Genomic DNA, 6,195 nt, shown 5'->3' on the forward strand with positions numbered 1-6,195 from the left:
AGTCATGAAATCAACTATTTTCATTGAATATTAGATACTAGAAATGCCTTTATTTTTTGGAGAGAAAATAGTCTTACTGGATCTGTATGTAATTCTTAAATTGTAACTTTTTTCTGCATGTTTGTGTGTAACTCGGGATTTGTGTGTGTAATTCTTGATTTGTTACCTGTGTATGCATGTTTATGAGTAAATTTGGTTGTGTACGTAATTCTTGATTTGTGACTCATTCAATACATTTTGTGCGTAACTGTATACTTGGAGTTGTGTATTCATATGCACTGTATTTTATGTGTAGGGAAAAGTGAAAAAGGTCTGGGGATCTGCAACCTTCAACAGTAAAAGAACCATTTGGGCTTTTTTTATTATTATTATTAATAACAAGCAATGTTTTATTTTGCCTTTTTAATGAAAGTTCTGTACTACGTTGGATTTATTACATTGTTATTTCAGTAGTAAAATATGAATTAGAAATTTGTTTTTGGACAAGAATAAAAATATAAATATTTAGAGAAACTATCTCTCAAAAATAGAAATAGTTTTTTACTTTTCATTGAAGTTGGCATGACTTTCTTTCAAAATAAGAGGCACTAAAAGCCTTTGATGTCTCTGTCTGCACTGGAACAAACAAGACTCAAACAAATTATTGAAGCAATCATTAAAAAAAGGGATTTAATTTTCCAAACTGCAAATAAAACAGTTTTTAATATGGACAAAAGGATGATAAAAGGTTCAGTCTATTGTCCATACATTCACAATTTTAGAAAGTGCAATGTTTGACTTTTTTTGGACACATAGTAGATTTTATTTTGAAAGGAACAGCTGTGCTTTACTTGGAAAAAGAAAAAATAACTTTGGAGAACCAAAAGGGTCAAATCTGGCCACAGTTATTATCTATTTATGGATTTATTTTTTACATATTATTTATTTATTCATATTTTTAATGTTTTTTTCAGGTGTTAACTCCTGATGCTCAAAATAATAATAATAAAAAAACGGTAAAATAAATTTTTAAACCTCAGAAGTAAAAAGTAATTGGGTCCTCCAGCATTTAAAGCTGTTATTTGTTGCAAATTATAATTCTGTTATTGTTCATTGTAGATATTTAAAGACTACATGTTATAAATGAATGGTTTATTGGTCACAACAACATAAATAAAGTGTTATTTGTCTAAACAGTAAAGTAGGACTGCAAAGTAAGAAAGTAGTTCAAATTGCTCTTTTATTGTGAAAGGTTGCGGACCCCTGAGCTAAAGTTACCCGAGGATTCAGATACACTAACCATGTGTAATTTTTAAACATGTGATGCAATTTCTCTTTTGAGTTGCTGTGAATTAAAAGGGTAAATGTCTTTTATTATTTAATTAAATTAATTTAAATAAAGCTGTATTGGTTTTATTGTGGTCAATTTAATTTCTTTGCTTTTTTTTACCGTGGGTTTAAGAGCATTAATGTGTTTTTTTAAGCTAATATTCAATTTAGTATTTCTTAAATTATACAAAGCAGACCCTTTAAATTGTATTGAAGAAACATGTCTGGACTGAAGTTTACCTACAACATTGATCCACTTATTACTCTAAAACAATGAATTCTTCTCTGCCATAATAGAAGATTTAAGTGATTTCCAGATGTATAAATGACTTAAGCAATTGAGTTTAATCTGAAACGACAGAACAGACCACCACTAGGTGTCACACAATCCTCAGCTTTAACTTTATAGTTTTGACATTCAAGATGATTTCCTGTAAACCTTATAAACATTTTATTACAATGACATACTTTTCATTTCTTCACATAGAAAACATTTTTTTTTTTTTTTTTTTTACCAAAAATACTGTCAGTTTTTACTGCATTCTTTCAGAGTTTGCTGGTTGCAGATGTCTGTCTGGTAGTACTTCTTGATGTTGAACTCCTTGAAAACAGCCACAGTATCTTGGTATCTCAGGTTGTTTATCTAACTGAAAAAATAGACAGATTTCCACTGGTCCTAGAAGTAATGACCCTCGCTGACAATTATATTTTTAAAAAGAACTAGAAAGTGTCACAGAAGGGTCGCATGGCATTATTACCAAAGGTTTCCAACTGCATAAAATGTAGTCTAGCCAACCACATTGAAGAAATCATAGAAAATGTTGGGGTCGCATGTTATTTATTTTAAAAAAGGAGATTCTTGAAATTGAAGTGGGGCCGCATTTGACCCACAGGCCAGACTTTGGACATGCCTGCTCCAAACTGATTTCTGTGATGAAATATGTATGTTTTTTGGATCTTTGCATCAAAGTTGTCAACTGTGAAGTACGCTTGATGTTGATAATATGAAGAGAATTTGGTTTGACCAAATTGGGACTTTTTAAGTGATCAACATTATCCACAAAATCAGCATGGAGATAAAGAAAACGGGTATGGCAGAGTGTGTAACCTGACAGGCTTTCTGAGAGTACAACTAAGTATACAACAGTAAGATCAGATAAGATAAGATAACTTTGTTTGGTGTAGTGTGATTCATTTGTTGCCCCCCTTTCCCACTGCCCTTCGTGGGAGCGGGAGAGATTCCAGTTTCCAAACGGTTTGTCTGTGCTCCTGTCCATGACCTTGGACCTCGCCTCTGGCTCGACTCACACCTCCATCTGTTCCCAAGTTCCTTCTGGATGAAGCTTGTCTGCTACACTATTCAAACATGTGGTTGTAGAGTTAAATAACCTAATTCCTCTTTTAACAGTCCTGGTACATCACCTGTCCGTCCTGGAAAATGATTCCTCCTTCATGTGGACTTCTCTGAGGGTTCTTATTTTTTTTTAGAGAATCCGTTTTTTTTTTTTTTTTCAGGAGTTTTGCCGCAAAGCAGCGTCTCAGGACGAGAAAGCCCAGTTTAGTTTAGTCTGTTTAGTCAGCTATTGTTTATATATTATGACTGATTTTATGTTTTCAAAAAATTACTGGTGAAACCCATTGAGACAACTATGTTGTTATATTGGGATATATAAATAAAATTGAACTGAAGTGGATTTGTCCTGTAATGGGAAAGTGTCAATGTTGCTGCATTACTAATTAAAAATAAAAGAATAAATATGTCGCATTTTAACATAAACTTAAAGAGAAAATAACGTGAATAATATCAGGAGTCAAAATAGAATAAAATAACTTAATTGTCATTGTAAATTATACAACAAAATTGAGTGCAATCCTCTTCTGGTGTGAATAAATAAATAAAATACCTATAGATAACTTCAAACACATCCAAACAACCATACAAAGAAGTTAAAACATTATACTAAAAAGGAACAAAAATCCTAGCAGGATTTAAAAATGTGATGACTCTGGGATAAAAACTGTTTTTTTAACCTATTTGTCCTTGATTTTATTGTTCTGTATCTTCTCCCTGAAAGCAGGAGTGTAAACAGAGAATGTCCGGGGTGGGATGAATCCACTAAAATGTTTTCAGCTTCCCCGAGGCAGCGGGAGCTGTACAGTTCTTCATGAGATGGGAGAGGACGACAATGATCTTCTGGGATGTGGAGATAATAATGTGGAGAACTATAAAATTGGACAAATATTTTAAGTATTAAAGAAAATTTACAAAAGAAAAACGAGTAAAATAAAATAACTGTCACTAAGATATTACAATTTCTCCTTGTTCCTAATCTAATTTTGTTTCTTTTGTTTTTTAGTCATTTTAGTTCATTTTTTTTGCTACATGTTTAGTTTGTGAAGAAATTGTTTTGAAAATATCCCTCTTGTGAGGACAAATTTACTTCAAAGTGATTTCAGTTGAGTTTAAATATCAAATATTTTTCTTTATTACTGATTTTTCTCTGAGAAAGACATCTAAATAACGACGTCACTGTTTAAAATAGTTTTTCTCGGTTTATAATTACCTAACATTGTTACACCTGAAGGCAACACGTGTGGACAATTTACACGTAAGTATCTACAAATTTGCACTTTTTGTCAGTAACCTGAATGCAACACAGGTCGTTCGGTTTTGCCGGCGAGTGGGGACCCGCCCTAGAGTGGAGACGGACACTTCCCTCAGCCAATAAAAACGAGGCAGTCTAGAAGACTAACCAATAGGAAGGCCGGACGTCCCGGCGAGGGGGCGGGACTTTCTTTGCAGCAGACTTCTCTGCGCTTGGCTAACAATAGCCAGGGCTCGGCAAGTTTATTGCTAAAAAAAATCAGCGAGGGCGACAGAGCGGAGCAGATCTGAGCCTTCAGAGGAGCGGACTTCTCCGAATACATGAGACGCTGCGAACCGGCGGAGGAAAAACACGAACTGACTGCTACGACATTTTAATTCGCTGCCAGACATTTGGTAAGTGGAGCTTTTTTCACTTTATTTTGAAGCCGTTACCTCAGCTGATGGTCTGTAGCCTGCCAGCATGGTGCGCTGTGAATGAAGGAGGGAGCTGGGGGGTAAATGGGCTGGAAGGACACTATTATCTCCACGTTTTACCCCTTTTTTTCACATTTATTTCCTCTGCAAGTCAATCAACGTGCGCTTGGTGGACTTTTATGGTCCCCACTGCCCAGGTCGTTCCAGCTATAGGCGTGGGCGGGTTGATTATTATTTTATTATACCGGTTGCCTCCCAGTTGACTGAACACGACATGGGAGTTTTACAGGCGAAATGATGGCACAGCAGTCAGAATGAATGAAAATCTGCCACTTTCCCCTCACTGAAGTCAACATTTTAACTGTTCATGCATATGAGCATTTAAAAAAAGTGTCTCAAGATGCCAAAAAATAGTTTTTATGTAATATATATATATTTAGACACACATTATATCATTTTAGCTTTACAGAAATCCATCAAATATTTGGTTAAAGTTGATGCAAACCCTTCAGAGCTGCTTTTCCATCACCTGCTGTATTATTGATTTCTGCAAACTTTTCTGATTAGATCTCTGCAATCTGTTAGAAATGCTCTGAAGCTGGAGTTTCCACACGGATCAGCAGAAAACCGGCGCACTTTTCTTCATCCTGTGGTTTCAGCTGCTTCCACCAACTGCTTGGCTACAATCTATTAGCATATCACTGCTGACCTTTCAGACTGCTCTGCTCGGAGAAATATTTTCTGCTTCTATATTTCTGGTTCTTCATTTTGCTGTGTTCTGTCTGTTCTTGAACAGTATTTCTGAATTAAGTTCACGTTAAAGTCCTGCTCCAATCATCTCTTGATCTAAAAGAGGTTCCTAGTAGTCTTTTTTTAAAATTATGATTGTGCTGTTTTTTTCAGCACAAAAAAAAATATATTTCTAAGACATAGTTTCTGCAGAGCGGCAGGCGTTCGTTAAATAATTGCCTCTGTGTTGTGGGCAGAACAGTGCAGAGATGATATGACAATAGCGGCAAGAGGACCCAGAACTTCTTGACAAGAACTGGAAGTCCCCCAATATTGCTTAAACTTTTAACTGGCAACCCCAACTGTTAGTTTTTCCTAGTTTTTAAGCTTTAATAAAAGCTTTTCTTTTACAGTTCTGAACACTTTTAGTTTAGGGTAAGTTAAGTTGTATCTGGATCCACGTCCCCCTCGATCCGATAAGAAAAACGAAGACGTTCATGGATCTATTCGTCTACAAATGGATGCATCAGAATGGAGTGGAGCAGGGAGCTTTCTACGTCACAATTAAGCTTTTTTTTCTCAAATAAAATGTTTTCATCTGCTCCTGATTCTCAACAATTTGACTACAGAAATACTCAGGAATGCAATTTTTGCTTAATTGTCCTTCATTTTCTGAAAATTGCATGTTGAAAAACACAAATTTAATGATTTAGTTTTGCCTTTCACCTGATTAGTCTGTGGTATTCACTGAAAATCTTTAAAAATGAAACTTCTTGATTGTGACATGAGGTCTCTATTTGCGTTTGCTGTGGTTTAGTGGTTCAAATGTCATATTAATGGATTTTGTTTTTGGTAACTTTATGATTGTTTATGGAGAGAGTAACTGAAAAAAGACACCAAACCTGAAGTTGCATTATTACTGTTTGATTTAGTCCTGAAAAAGATAATCCAACTTTTGACTTTTAACAGAACAGACCACCTAATATGTAATAAACGTGTTTTTGTGTGAGACACTTTCATTATCTCATCTTATACATATAATATTACATATTAGCAATTTGAAGAAAACTACTTTGCATAAATAAATATTTTAAAAAAAATGATATTACACCCATCAACTTTTTTCTTATCTTAAT

General features: G+C 34.6%; 1 protein-coding gene across 1 annotated transcript in view; it reads left to right on the forward strand.

Moving 5' to 3' along the window:
* The first annotated feature begins 3,981 nt into the window (after positions 1-3,981).
* Positions 3,982-6,195, forward strand: part of pak1 (p21 protein (Cdc42/Rac)-activated kinase 1) — a 63,168-nt gene continuing 60,954 nt past the window's right edge. The window contains exon 1 of the mRNA XM_024276612.2: positions 3,982-4,309. The gene's annotated coding sequence lies outside the window, so the exon portion shown is untranslated. The remainder of the gene's footprint in view (positions 4,310-6,195) is intronic.

Source organism: Oryzias melastigma, linkage group LG13 (assembly GCF_002922805.2).
Source record: "Oryzias melastigma strain HK-1 linkage group LG13, ASM292280v2, whole genome shotgun sequence".
Lineage (NCBI taxonomy): Eukaryota > Metazoa > Chordata > Actinopteri > Beloniformes > Adrianichthyidae > Oryzias > Oryzias melastigma.